We start from the raw sequence: 16,282 nt of genomic DNA, 5'->3' as shown, positions 1-16,282 counted from the left end.
GCAGCCACTATGGAAAACAGTGTGAGGTTCCTCAAAAAATTGAAACTAGAACTACCATATGATCCAGCAATTCCACTTCAAAGTATATATTCAAAGGAAATGAAATCAGTACCTTGAAGAGATATCTTACTCCCTTGTAGACTGCCGCATTGTTTACAATAGCCAAGATATAGAAACAACCCAAGTGTCCCTTGACAGATTAATAAAAAATTATGTATATAATTTGAAAATATAAATATATAATTAAAATATATAATGGGATACTATTCAACCATAAAGAAGAAAGAAATTCTTCTTTTTGCAATGACATGGATGAACCTGAAGGACTTTAAGTAAATAAGCCAGACAGAGAAAGAGAATACTTCACAATCTCAATTCCATCTAGAATCTAAGAGTCAAACTCATAGTAACAAAGAGCAGAAGGGTATTACGGTCTAGGGGATGAAGGTAATGGAGAAATGTTGGTCCAAGGGTAGAAACTGTCAGTTTATGATGAGTAAGTTCTAGAGATCTAACATACAGCATGGTGACTATAGTATTGCATGCTTAAAATTTGCTACAAGAATAGATCTTGAGTTTTCACACACCAAAAATTGGTAACTATGTGAGGTGATAGATGTATTAATTAGCTTGCTTGTGGTAATCATTTCACAATAGGTATATATATCAAAATATCACATTGTTCACATTTCATGTATAAAATTTTGATTTGTCAATCATGCCTCAATACAGCTGGGGAAAAGGACGTTTTGTCAATATAAATAAAGTATCTTTAAAAAATGGAAAATGTAGAACTAGAAGATAAAATTCCCCTACAAGATTAGAAAGGATTACCTAGGAATGTACTGTATACATTTCATCAAAAGGCCTCAGAAAAGATGATTGAAGTGTCTGTGAGAGTTAAGTAGTTGGTGACCCTTCATACAAATCTTACTTCAGTTTAGAAAGTATACAGATTTAATCAATATTATTCAGTTATCATCAAAATTAATTTTATTAAGTGTGAATAGCAGTAATGACTTTACAGGAGCATATCCACCTGAATCCAAAGCAGATCAATCCATCTATATTACAAACCTAAATGAATTCACAAAAAATAGATCAGTGAAATTGGTAAATTAGTGCCTATCAAAGGAATTTTCTAATTTTTAGCCAATTACTTTGACATCACATTGGTCACAAGGTAAGACTGACATATGCTAACTGAGTAGACCAAAATAGGGTGGAATTGGCACGGGATGGGCATGTGCAGACCTCATTCACAGCTAAATTGACTTTTTCAGAAATGGTGACTGAGCAAAGTCATGTAAGCTTCCTATGGCAACAGAGAACCTAAAATAACTTTGCCTGAATAAAATGAAGGCTTCACTCTGCTCCTTCAGAGTCATAGGGCATTTAATTTCTGAAAACCACCTCTAAGGTATAAGGTAGACACTGAGTGAAAGTTCTGGAGTCATATTCAGATAACTAGCAGATTTTCCCTTTTCTCTTTCTGTTGTTTAGAAATACACGATGGTTCACATTTCTCCTTTTTTCTTTAAAAAAAGATTTTATTTGTTTATTTATGAGAAACAAAGAGAGAGGCAGAGACACAGGTAGAGGGAGAAGGAGACTCCCTGTGGGGAGCCTGATGCAGGACTCAATCCCAGGACTCCGGGATCACGACCCAGCCAAAGGCAGACACCCAACCACTGAGCCACCCAGGCATCCTCACATTTCTCCTGTAATGCCATTCATGTGGTCCACCAACCCATTAGTTTATTTTAGGAATATTCTTTTTCTTGTATAAAAGCTAAGACAACAACTCCCATAGCTAGATAAATGAGACTAGTTAGTTATATAATCTAGCTGGTTTGGTTATGCTGGTTTGGTTACGCTTACTAACAAAACAAGCATGAATATGCTCGATGTGGTTTCCTTTCTTTCTTTTTTGCTTTTTTTTTTTTTTTTTTTTTTTGGAATGGGCACTTAGTGAATGGGCAAAATGCTTTACCAGCTCTCTGCTCATTTTGGTCATTAAGAATTATCACCAAAGAAATTTCTAGGATCTCTTTCTCTGAGGACTGTAAGCCTCACAAAGAAGCAAACAGAAATTGTGCCTGTTTTCCCTCTCATCCTTCCTTAATAGTTCTTGGCAGTTATTGATAATTGACAACCAACTGTAATTAATAACCAATATAAATTTTGAATAAATGGATCAATTGGTTAAGCAAGCATTCAATAATCATTGAATGAATGCTTGCTTTGCTGCTGCCATCATGGGACAGGTTTCTGTCATCTTTGGAGCCATCCTTAGATCCTAGAGCCAAGCTCTAGGTTTCTTTTGCAAGTTAAAAAAATGTTCAGCTTTATTGGGACGCCTAGGTGGCTCAGCGGTTGGGCACCTGCCTTCCGCCCAGGGCGTGATCCTGGAGACCTGGGATTGAGTCCCATGCCGGGCTCCCTATGTGGAGCCTGCTTCTCCCTCTGTCTATGTCTCTGCCTCTTTCTCTCTGTGTCTCTCATAAATAAATAAATAAATAAAATCTAAAAAAAGTTCAGCTTTATTAAGGTATAATTGATATATAAAAAGTAACCATACATATCTAATGTGTAAAATTTGATAAGTTTGGACAGTATGTACATCTGTGATCACATCACAATAAAGGTAAGGTTCTTCTGATTATACAGAGGAGATGAAAAACAAAAGCAAAGAAGTAGGTATTTACCCTGTCGTAGAGGTATTTAGTCTAACAAAATAAATTACAGTGTAAACTCAGAAGTTGTCTCTATCATAATATATTTGGGGAGCCAAAATGCACAGTAAGTTAGTCAAAAGGAAGTTAAATTGTAACCATTTGCAGATAAGGTCAAATGCAATTTCTTTTTTTTTTAATAAGATGTATTAATAGGGTAATGTTTCATTCAAAATTTTTTGTTCACTCAGGCCTTGCTGATAAGTGATTCGAACTTCCATCTCCAAAGAGATTAATCATATTTAATGTGTTCATTGGCACAGTGACATGCCTAAAGCAAGTAGGTGGAAAGTGATTTTGCCAATGTCATTGGGGTGTGTTTTTGCCAAGCTCTGAATGATATTACTTAATGGCAATTCTAAGACAGATGATATATGTCTTTCATCTGAAGAAATTTCTTTCTCTCTACTTAAAATAATTAAATGTATAGTCAAGTCTGTTTTCATATGTATGTAGTAAGTAGATTTCTTGAATTCCTACATCTATTCTGAACCCAGGCACATTTTCTTTTCAATGTTGGGAAGACAGACATGTGACTTCATAGGTGTGCTATCCTAACCCCCTATTAATGACTATAGTAGATAGAACAAAGGTAGCCCAAAGATTTCCATGTCCTAATTCCCAGAAACTGTATTTTACTTTACATCATAAAAAGGACTTAGCAGTTATTATTAAGTATTTTGAGATGAGGAGGTTATCCTAAATTATTCATGTGGGACTGATACAATTGCAAGAGTCCTGAGATGGGGACAAAGAAGGCAGAAAAGTTAGAAACAGAGAAATGGTATCATAATAAAAACTCCACCATTCATTGCTAGCTTTGTGAAAGAGGGCCACAAGTCAAGGAATGTGGGAAGTGTCCAGAAGCTGGAAAAGGCAAGAAAGCACATTCTTCCTGAAAAAGAAACCTTTCAGAAAGTAATATAGGCCTGCTGACATTTTTATTTTAGCCCAGTTGAAACCCACTTTGGACTTCTGGACTCCACATCTGTAAGATAATAAGTTTGTGGAGAATGTAGATGGAAAATAAGAAAGCTGATATTGTATGTGTTTTCTGTAACGAGTTCTAGGCAACAGGATTGTCAATCAACTAGTGATGCTATTTTGAGGAATCAGAAGAGACAATAAAGCTGTGAGAAGGTGTTAACTCTTCTAATCAGGTAAGAAAAACATCTGGACCATTATTTCCTACTAAATTTAGGGAAGCAATGGTTTGAAGTGCTGTAGAGTGAGCCTTTGATTCATCAGCACCAAAATAATACATTTCATGGAGAATTTTCCAGCAAGAGAAAAAGAAACTGTGGAAAGGAGTTTCTCTAGAGGCAGTACTACATTATAGTGAACTTGACAGCTCATATTATCTGACTCCAGCTCAAACTACATAAACAATTGCACAAAAATCAAGCATTTTCGAGTTATATAACTCGAAATTAATATATTCCCTTTTCACTACAAAGAAATGGAATTTATAAGCCCAATCTGGGCTATAGATGAAATCAACGTTTCTTTATATGTATCTAGGAAGTCTTTGTGGAGGAGCGAAGAAGTGTAATGCAGCATGCTAAAAGGAAGGCATCATAATCATTACAGGTATGACCTGACAGTCAGAGAGGCAGGAATGTAATGAATACCATCAAAAAGGAGAAAAGGCAAAGAAACTCACAGTTTTGAGATATGAATCCATTCAAATTTTCTGGATCTATGAGAAGAAGCCATTATACTTTAGAACTTGGAAACAATAGAGGTCATATACCTGACAATTCTAAGACAGATATTAACCTGGAAATACATGCACACTGAATCCCATAATCTAAATGAGATGCTTTCTCTCCATCCTCTCAAAATATATTTATTCTTAACATTCTTAAATTAGCAATAGATATCCAATATTGTAGTTGAAGAAATAAACCTTAACTATTCCTCTAACAAATTTCTCTAAGAATTCCTCTGAGATGTCCCCTAAAGAACACTGTAATGAATTTGGGGATCTCATTGGTAGTAAACTCATTCAAAATGTCATTTTTAAAATTTATTTGAGAGAGATAGTGAGGTGAGCCACCCATTCAAAATGTCAAAGAGATAACCTAATATGCTGGATTTATGTTCAAAGTCAGAAAGTGTCTGACTAGACAAAGGGTAGTCAAGTGGAAAGGGCCTCAGGCTACAATGCAGGAGACCTGGGTTTTAGTTCTAACACTGCCACCAGCTGACTAGAAAATCTTCAATAAATCACTTCTCCGATTTGGGTCTCAGTTTATGTATCTTGCAATTATGGGGGATTTAAAGAAATTGAAGAAAGGCATATTTGGAGAAAACAGGCTTCCCCTAGTTCCTCTTTCAGTCATGACAGATACTTATAATGGATCATGGCACCCTTTTTCCTGAACCTGGATGAAACCTCACAATCTCAACTCAGCAATCCAGGCAGCTGCTTCAAGATCATCAGAGTCAACACGCAGGTGAAACATATTCCCCTCCTTGGAAATGATCTCCAAAATGCCTTCCGCCTCCAAGAATTAATGTTTCTGTGCTTTTTTTTTTTTTTTAAATTTCATGTTGCCTGTCCTGGCTATTTTTTTGTCCTAGCTGTTTAAAAATAGGCTTGATACAGTACACCTGGGTGGCTCAGTTGGTTAAACATCTGCCTTTGGCTCTCAGGTCATGATCCCAGGGTCCTGAGATCTGACCCCTGCATTGATGTTGGTGTATCTGGCCTTAATCTGCTGAAAGTAGATAGTAGTTTCAATAATAAGCATAATAATGATCTGTGAAGAAAACAAATTGTATATGGAAGGCTAAAATTTAGTCAAACGATAAAGTTAACTAGAAACAGGAAGTAAGATGCCCAAGAAACATGGAGGCAATCCTATGTGTTGGAAAGGGCACAGGCTCTAGAATCAGGCAGGCCCAGATTAAAAAAACAACAACAGCAAACAGTTCTGCCATTTGAGTTCTGTGCAACCTTAGGCAAGTCACTGGACTTTTTAAAGTCTGTCTTCATATGTAAAAGTGGGCATAAAAGCTACCTCAGAGAGTTGCTATGGAATTTAAATGAGATGAGTTTATTAAGGCCAGTGAAAACATCCAGCGTACTACCTGATACATAGTAAGTGCTCAATAACTGTCAATTTCCTTCCTTCTTTCCTTCCTTTTAAAGAGAAAACATGATTTGAAAAACCTTTCCTTATGCCGAAGTCTATCTACAAAGACTGTTGCATTCTTACTTCCTGAGGTGAACTTTTAAGATTTAGAAAGAATTTTTAGAAACTAATTTTTGATGTAAAGACATCACTGTCAGATTAACTGCTACCTATAGAGTATTTCTGCATATTTATCTCAAGGTGGAGATTAAAAATTGGAATAGGAGGACATTTTGTAGTTCAGCTCTGAGAAAGTCTGATTGAACTGGGATTTTCTGATTAGGTTGGTAACATAAAAATGTTATTTAGTAGAATATAAAATCACTGGTAGTAATTCTACATCGAGCTGAATTTAAAAGGCAAATAATAGTGTATATTAACTGACTCAGCTGGGGCGGAGGTTTGAAAAATGTGGCTTGCAGATCTTCTGGGTCAGATGGTCAGAGAGGAGAAGGAAGGCAGAGCTGCTATCCCTAGAAAAGCAGCATTGCCTCAGGATACATCGCAGTGTTGGCCAGCAAGACCACTGGGAACTTCCAGGATACACCTTGCTGTCTTAAAGGTTACTGTACAAATGCAGGAACATCAGCAAAGAACACAAAATAATGCAAAATCACGAAATCCTTCATCTCTTGAAAGGAAAAGGAATGAAAATATATAATTTTGAGACCTTTGAATCCCACAAGCATGCAATCCCTAGTGCAGCATGGCCTGTGCTAAATAACAATCTCATCAGGATGCCTTGAGGAACATGATTGCTGTTTTCACTGCTGCTCCCATCTCAACCCGTTTTGTCCTTGGCATCTGTACTTGCACAGTCAAATACTGTAGTGCAGTGGGGATCCCTGGGTGGCTCCGTGGTTTAGCACTGCCTTCGGCCCAGAGCATGATCCTGGAGTCCCGGACTCGAGTACCACATTGGGCTCCCTGCATGGAGCCTGCTTCTCCCTCTGCCTGTGTCTCTGCCTCTCTCTCTCTCTCTCTCTCATCTCTCATGAATAAACAAATAAAATATTTTAAAAATGTTGTAGTGCATTTTGAATAACTGAGTATATTTTCTGGAAAGTTAATAGGATTTTTAATCCTTTAGAAAATGGATAACTTCTTGAAAAAATTATTTCCATCCATGGAAAAATAACACAGAGGTGTCATTTCAAGGGTTTCCTATGCATAAATATAAAGTTTGGTAAAGTTCCTTTAAATCTCTACAATCCACTAAGTTCTAGATGTACAACTTATGAAGAGCTGCAATAAAAAATGGCAGAGAACCAACAAAGAGGAGTAGCGCTTATATCGTTGCCACTTGCTTTCTAACCCTTCATCTGATGGAAGATATTATCCTGGTACCATTATATTTCCTTCAAACTCCTACAAGAAGAACTATGTTACTGGAGGGGAGAAATGTTCTGGACTATGAGACAGGTATACAGCATAAAGCGTGCAAAATATCTTTCCCTAAGTCACTGTGATTCTCTCACCTTGGGGCATCAACTATATAACCTACATTAAGGCCAGCTGCTAACATCAAATCCAATCCCACAGAGGTCTGCATCCAAAAGAACAATAGTATATTATAGTGTGAGATTATAGGAAATTTATTCTTTATCTCAAAATCATTTATTGATCATCAGCTATATGCTACTCGTTATGCTAGGACATGCTGATACAACGTTGAACAAAAACAGACACATTTCTTATGGACCTTATCTTCTGATTGGCAAAATATATATTAATTATATATTGTATTAATCAGATATGTGTATATTAATATATTAATCACATATGTACACATACATTGCCTCTTGTACATGATAAAATATTATTCAGTCACAAAAAGAAGGAAATCTTGCCATTGGTAATAAACATGGATGGACATGGAGGATATTAAGCTACATGAAATAAGCCAGATTGAGAAAGATTAACACTATATGATCTCACTTACATGTGGAATAAAAAAATGCAAAGTCAAGTCAGAAGCAGAGAGTAGAACAGTGGTTACCAGGGGCTGGTGAGGTGGGGGAAATGAGGAGATGTTGGTCAAAGGGTATAAAGTTACTGTTATGTAGGATGAATAGATATAGAGAGCTAGTGTACAGGCATGCTAACTATAATTAACAATACTGTATTGAACTCAAAATATGCTGAGAGTAGATCTCAGATGCTCTCATCACAGAAAAGAATGGCAACGATGTGAGAAAATGATACGTTATCTGACTGTAGTAATCATTTCACTATGTATATCAAATCATTATGTTTTAAACTTTATGTATAAATTTTATTAATTAATATATAAATAAATGAAGAATAAAAATATAAAGGGTCAAAAAATAATTTTTTCATGTCTATTTTTTCAGGTCTATTGTACAGATGATGGTTCATTTTGTTCTGTCTTTAGGAAACATAGCTCAAAAGGCGATGGGTTATTTCACCACATAGGTAACTATCTCCTCCGTGTACCCATGGGACCAAATGTGCTGATCATCATTCTCATAGCATCCTATACATTTTCCTTATGCTACTTTTCACAGATATAATCGAATATTTCTTTCTCTCTTAGTGTTGGCTTTAAAGTATCTAGCCTGATAGATTTTAAACTCCATAAAGTTAGCAAATGTGCTTCATTTACCATTGTATGCCTAGTGCCTAGCATAATGCTTGAGTCTTAATAAATGATCCATAACTCTGTGTGAAGCGAAAGACTAGAGGGAAGGAAGAAAAGAACCTAAGAAGGAAGGGAAGAAAGAAGCAAGAAAGAAAGATGAAGGAAATGAGGTGGATATGAAAGTTATTTAGTGCAATCAATGTGACTTATGGATGAATAGGTTGTTAATAATCAACCATTTTAAAATCTAAAAAAGCAGCTTACATGGCAATGCATGGCATCTACTAGACAGTCACGTTCAGTTCTAACGTGCAGAGTGGATGTATGGACTATAACTTGTTTGTAGACGTTTGAAACCACTTTGGTTTTCTCATACTTTATCCTCTGTTTTCAAATGAATTCTGGTCTTTTTTTAAATGCAAGTATCCTGTCCAGAAGTCTTTGAAGTATGCGTATCACATGCACTCAGTAGTGCTACTCAAAAACCTCAGTTATTCTTGACACTTTTTTCTCCCTTATCATACATGTCCAATTCATTGCCAATTTGTCAATGTTGCTTCCTTGATACTTTTTTGAATCTGTCTTTCTCTTAGTCTCAGTCATCACTGTTGCAAGTCTATCCTAAACTATATTTCCTTTGGTAAATGGAAATAACCTCCCAACTGATCTCCCTGATTCCACTCCAGATCCTTCAATTCACCTTCTCTTCTGCAACTAGATGGTTTCAGAACACCAACATGGACACAACTGCATGCTCAAAAGTCATTAGTGACTCACCACTCTTAAAAACCAAACTTCTCAGTGACTTCTTAGTGACTTACATGGTGCTGCTCCCTTCCCATTCCCGCCTCCTGTTGCAGCACTCTCAGCTTCACCTCTACACTTAGTCACTCTGGTCTCATTTGAGTTCATTTCACGTATCATTCTACCCTGCCATTAGGTTATTATTCTACTGTTTCTTTCACCTAAAATGTTCCCACATACCTAGGCCTTTACCTAATCAAGGCCTATTCATGTTTTGAGTCTCAGCTAAAGTAAGATTTCTTCAGGGAAGCTTTCCCTAGTCAGCCTTGCCCCCTTAATCTAGGTCAGGTTCCTTTGTAATATACTCCATTAGCCATGTTCTTGACATTAATAACATTGTTCTCAGATTGGAACGATACACTTACTTATGTGATTATTTTGATTAATACATATTTTGCCAATTAGAAGATGAAGTCCATGAGACCCATGTCGTTTTTTGTTCAACATTTTATCAACATCTCCTGGAGAAATGAGTAGCACATAACTGATGATCAATAAATATTTTTGAAAGAGGTAAACAATAAGTGTACTCAAGGAGGTGTGATTTTTAAAATATTCTCATAAACATAAGGCGATTTTCTTAATCTATTTTTTTCTTAATCTATTTTTAACCTAAAGATGAAGACTCAGATTTAATGTTTAATTAACATCTCCTACGATTATAAACAAAATAGTAACATCACTATTGTCCTTGGTGACAGTTTTTTTATGAAAAATATTAAAACATTAGAGTTGTATTATAACTTTGTGATAAACCAAATTTATATGCTCTATATATCTTGATCTCATCATCAAATCACCTTTAATTTGAATAATGAAATGTCTCCATGAAGCCAAGGTTTTTTTTCTTTTTTTTTTAAAGATTTTATTTATTTACTCATGAGAGACACACACACACACAGAGGCAGAGACATAGGAAGAGAGAGAAGCAGGCTCTACTCAGGGAGCTCAATGTGGGACTCGATCCCGGGATTCCAGCATCATGCCCTGGGCTGAAGGCAGACACTTAACTGCTGAGCCACTCAGGCATCCCATCAAGGTTTTTTTTTCTGTGTTCACATGCCTGCTGATGGGAGAATGCTGCAAGTATATATTCAAATGATATCAAAGAGTTAGGTGAGATTATGGACTATGTCAAGAAATTGATTCACTGATCCATTTTGATAGAAAATGTCCTCAGAGACTGTTTTTACACTTAAAAGCATTGGGTCAGCCTTAGCAGCAACAAAGCACCTTAAGTTCTGTTATTTAAAAATTGTGATCTCTCTCAGGCCCCTCTTGGCTAAAACAACAAGGAAAATGGCTTTCTGTATCTCATGACACATACTGTATCTTGTTCTTACCCTTTTTCTTCCCCCGTTCTTATTCTTAAATGATAGGAAACATGAAGGTTCATTCATGATGCTAGCAAAAAGGTGTGGACACTACTAGTACTGAATGATTATAGCCTGGGGCTTAGCCAAGAAAGAGCCAAAGCAAATGAAACTACAATGTAGGACAAAAATTCATTCAGGACACAGTATTCACAAGAAAAAAGTAAAATTATTTATGGGAAAAGTAAAATTATTTATGGGAATACTTCAGGCTCTTAAAATTAAAACAAAAGTGTCAAAAATAAGCAAAATAAGAAATAAGAATTTCTCTAGCGTTTTTCTAATGAACGCAGGTTCTACTATCTTTACAGTTCTTATCTGGGGACAGAAGACTTCAAACTTGCATTCACTTGATTTTTGAAATGATTTTTGCTTAAATCTTGAACAACCTTATTTTAAAACTGTGCAAGTTACTTACAGCCACCTCCTTCATCTCTTTCCATATCTGTCCCTTGGCCTATCCCTCAAAAAAGACTATTCATGATCCTTTTCTATTCAAAACCTTTCAAGGACTTCCCATACTTTCCAGATGGATTCAAAAACTTTTAGGAGGACATCCAAGTTTCTTTAGCATAGTTTTCAAAGCATTCAAGGACCTGGCCCCAGCTCAACCCTTGCCACCTTGACATGCAGATCCATACAAAAAGTGAACCCTTTTCAGTTTCCAAATCCATCCTTTTTTTCTCTTATTTCTCTCTGTCTCTGTGTATATGCTGGGAATATCTTTTCTCCTGAAGTTAATTCCTCTTAGTCCTAAAAGGACCAGTTTAAGCAATAATCTTTTACTATCTCTGAAAAAGCCTTCTCTGGTATTCTCATTTTGGGTGAGGTATCAACCGTGTGCTCCCAGGTCAAGAATGAGAATAAATAAGCTCTATACCATTAAGTACAAGGAAAAATTATTGCCACTAAGGATAAGAAAACCCCTCTAACTGTATATATAACTAAGTAATATGACTTCATAGTGGAGCTGAAAAGGCCATACGTGTCCTCTACCCAGCAAAGTTTTACCACAGAAAAGTGACTCCCACAATGTAAGATGGCCACCTTGGCACGGTTGGTATGTTTTAGAAGTCCACTCCACTGAGTAATTTATAGTTCATCTCTGCAGGGATTGGGTAACTTCCTCCACAATACAGCAGGAACTGGTTACTCAGTTATCACAGATAGACATAGTGATGATGGTGAGGGTTTCTGCTGTAATCATCATCGTATATGTCTGTTTGATACACTGATGTTTTGGAATTAACTGATAGTCAAACTCTACTCTCCTTTCTCCAAATACCTGGTACCTGAATTGGAATGTTTACCCCAGCTGCAATCTCACTATCACTTGGGGACAGAAATGACATGTAAATCAAACTACAGTTATGACACCATTTTCTATCAAGAAAAGGGATCACTAACATTTCTAGACAATTTTTCCCAAATCCCATGTGACCCACAAAATGTAAAAATAAACTCAACACCAAAGAAACAAACAATCCAATCATGAAATGGGCAAAAGACATGAACAGAAATCTCACAGAGGAAGACATAGACATGGCCAACATGCATATGAGAAAATGCTCTGCATCACTTGCCATCAGGGAAATACAAATCAAAACCACAAGGAGATACCACCTCACACCAGTGAGAATGGGGAAAATTAACAAGGCAGGAAACAACAAATGTTGGAGAGGATGTGGAGAAAGGGGAACTCCCTCTTGCATTGTTGGTGGGAAAGTGAACTGGAGCAGCCACTCTGGAAAACTGTGTGGAGGTTCCTCAAAGAGTTAAAAATAGATCTGCCCTACGACCCAGCAATTGCACTGCTGGGGATTTACCCCAAAGATGCAGATGCAATGACACCGGGACACCTGCACCCCGATGTTTATAGCAGCAATGTCCACAATAGCCAAACTGTGGAAGGAGCCTCAGTGTCCATCGAAAGATGAATGGATAAAGAAGATGTGGTTTATGTATACAATGGAATATTCCTCAGCCATTAGAAATGACAAATATCCACCATTTGTTTCAACGTGGATGGAACTGGAGGGTATTATGCTGAGTGAAGTAAGTCCATCGGAGAAGGACAAACAGTGTATGTTCTCATTCATTTGGGGAATATAAATAATAGTGAAAGGGAATAGAAGGGAAGGGAGAAGAAATGGGTAGGAAATATCAGAAAGGGAGACAGAACATAAAGACTCCTAACTCTGGGAAACGAACTAGGAGTGGTGGAAGGGGAGGAGGGCGGGGAGTGGGGGTGAATGGGTGACAGGCACTGAGGGGGGCACTTGACGGGATGAGCACTGGGTGCTATTCTGTATGTTGGCAAATTGAACACCAAAAAAAAATAAATTTATTATTAAAAAAATAAATGATTAACTCATGAAATTAGGTTGAAATCTCTGCTCCATGCACATTAGTGATATTGATAGAGATAGTTACTATTCTAGAATTTTTATACTATTGTAGTTCGGCATCAGTAGTTGGTTGAGGGAAGTGAAAAGAAAGGCTGGAGAACTTGTCCTGGCTACAACTTGTTCCCTGTTACAAGAGTCCAAAAGCATGATCACCTCCAAAATCTACAAATAGAAGCTGTCTTAAGCTGAACTCAGCATTATTGTACCATGGGTTTTAGGGGCCAGCCTGCATGGTATATATTTCAGTCAATAGCCAGGCATTTGTATACCCTGGCTCTCAAGTGGAATAGTGGCCTTGATCAGTGATTCTCGATTTCTATTGCCCATGAGAAAAAATGATGTTTTCATATGCAATATACAATGCAAGGACCTTTCTGCAGAATAGAGAAGATAGAATTCAAGGTATGCTTCTTTCTCAGAACCTCAGTTATAACTATCCGTTCCTCTTACACTCAAAAAAGCATACTAGAATGCAAGTGAGTTTGTGAGAAAATGACATTTTTATTGGTATAGTTGGTATATGAATATATCTGTCCAAACAGCTGAGCAAGAAATACAATGCTGTTTTTCTATAATTGGGCTTAATTTGCATGTGACAAACTTAATTCAGGATCTCTGTCATATCCCCTAGGGTTGTATCCATCTGACATCTCCTGAGATGTGCATCATCCATCTGGACCTTTGTGGTTGATTCATACAAAACACTTCTTTGTCATCCCTCGATCCCAACCACAGAGACTTTTCTAATTCCAACTCTCTTTAAGAGACTTCCTGGTCACACTTAGGGGCATGGGAAACATTTAACTGTTTCCTTCCACTATTCTGATTCTTCAAGAAACAAGGTAGGGCCTTTAGAGGACATTTATTGCCTGAGTGCTACTCTCAGGTAGCACTCTTACTTCTGATACACTGTGCACAGAAACACAGTGCATGGTAACCATGGAAGGCAGTCTTAGGCCCATCTTTCCAGGTAGAGCACTTGGACATTTCTTTCAATGTCCCACTACTCTGGCCTAGAGGCAATTTTGTCTCTTTTATCCTCTCAAGAATATGTATATGCTCTCATCTCTGGTTCCTAAACCTATTATTGGTTTCTTACATTTAATTATCCTCCACCCACTCAGGAGCTGTAGGAGCATGGGTTGGGAAAGTTCAGCGTACAGTACTCCATCTCATGCATCAACAATATCTATTTACTAACTGTAGATTATGGTTACACATCTCTTCATTCCACACTTCAAGGATGGATCTTCACATGGTCGAAGAAATTACGACTATCCACTAAGATATACTAGTATTTGCTGGAGAAACAGACAAATCCAAACTCTTAGTGGCTTAATATAACAAAGATTTAATTTACACTCATGCTAAATAGCAAGGGTGAGCTATAAAGTCCTATCCACAGGACACTGACTATCTGGATTACATACCAGCAAGTGTGTCAGAAGGAAAACAGAGTCATGGAGCATTTCATATCAGCAATTAAGTATTCTGGCCCAGAAATGATGTTTGCCATTTCTGCTACAGTTCATTGATCTGAATAAGTCATGCCTCTCATTGTCCTTCCCCACCCTAACTGTCAGGATTGGACATATAATTGCTCGTACCAATAAAAAGGAAGTGGAAAAAAACTAGCAGAAGTTGTAAAACCCACAGCATAATTCTTCATGTTCTATGTTTCTTCCACTACAAACTGGCAATGCCTTGCTTCCTCATTCAGCCTGCATCCTAGAATGAAGATGTCATTAAATAGAGCCATAGCTAACATGCAGTCAACAAGCAGCATGAGCAAGAAATTAAGTTTTATTAGTGTAATCCATGGAAGTTTAGGGTTGTTCGTTACTGCAATGTAACTGTTCCTAAACTAATTTATATAGTCTAGAAGGGAGGGGAACTGAAATATTTGATGAACAGCACTAATGACATATCATAAACTTTCTATGTTCTGAACACCTGGGTAAAATAATTATAGACTTGGAAAAACTTGAATTTATGGTAAAAGTAATTGGGGAAGTAAGAAAAAGTGAATCTATTTGAACCTATTGCTTGAAATATGCTCCTTAGAATGGCACTGATGTTCTGACATTATGCCCATAGAGAAAGAAATTTAATCAATCATACTATTGTTTCACAGTATGTGATATTTATATAATCAAGATAATATCAATATTTATGGTTGTCTACCTATATAATTAACTAGATGTAAATCAAATAATATTTAAGATAATCAGTTTTGTAATGATAGTGATCAGCCTTGGCAATATAAAATAAATGTAATGCTTAAAAAGCCTGGGTGCTAGAAAGAGGTAAGAATGGGTGCAGGGGGTATACAAGGAAAGAAGAAAGAGAGAACTACCAATATTTCATTCTACAAAATAGGGAGTTAGGAGAAACTGTTTCTGGTTGGTAAAACAAGAAATGGAGATTCAAATACTCGGTTTGAAGTAAAAGAGGTGCCCAGTGGAGAAACTGGAATAGTAACGTATTGTTGGTCAGAATAGGCTAAATCAGAATCAGCATCTGACATGCTTCTTATTTTTGTAAATAAAGTTTTATTGGAACATAGGCACCCCCATTTTTTTATGTCTTGTCTGCGGTGCCTTTCACACTGCAACAGCAGAACGGAGTAGTTGCAAGAGTCCTAAAACAGAGTCCTGGCTTAAAATATTTACTATCTGATTAATTAAGTAAAAAAAGTTGTGATAACTCTTGCACTAGATTATGGTGTAGTAAAAATTTAGTCTCAGAAACAAAGTGACCTATCATTAACAAGAGTTTTTTTTTTTTTTTTTTTTTTTTTGCTCACAACATGTCCAGCATAGGTCAGTAGAAACCCTGCTCTCCATGTAGTCACTCAGAACTAAGCTGCCTGAGCATCCGTCATTTTACGAGCCTCCATATCAACACAAGGTTTCAGAGTTTGCCACAGTATAAGAGAAGTTCACATGAAAATTCCAGGGTGCCTTTTGAGTGCTTTGGGCTAGAAGCAAAATATTAGTTCTCTTCATACCCCATTAGCCAGCACTAGTCACATGGCCCTAAAACTGCAAGGTAGCTTGAAAGCATAATTTTCCAGGGAGTGTTCTGTGTGCCTGAAAGGAGAGGAAACACAGATAGTGGTGAGCACTAGAAACATCTAGCACAAATGACATAACACTACTGAAAGGAAGATGGAGACATAGAAGTGGAAGGTTGCAAAGAATCTAAATACATATCTCTC

This window comes from Canis lupus, chromosome X (assembly GCF_011100685.1).
Source record: "Canis lupus familiaris isolate Mischka breed German Shepherd chromosome X, alternate assembly UU_Cfam_GSD_1.0, whole genome shotgun sequence".
Taxonomy (NCBI): Eukaryota; Metazoa; Chordata; class Mammalia; order Carnivora; family Canidae; genus Canis; species Canis lupus.
The sequence above is the reverse complement of the archived record's forward strand: the minus strand, read 5'-3'. Positions refer to the sequence as shown.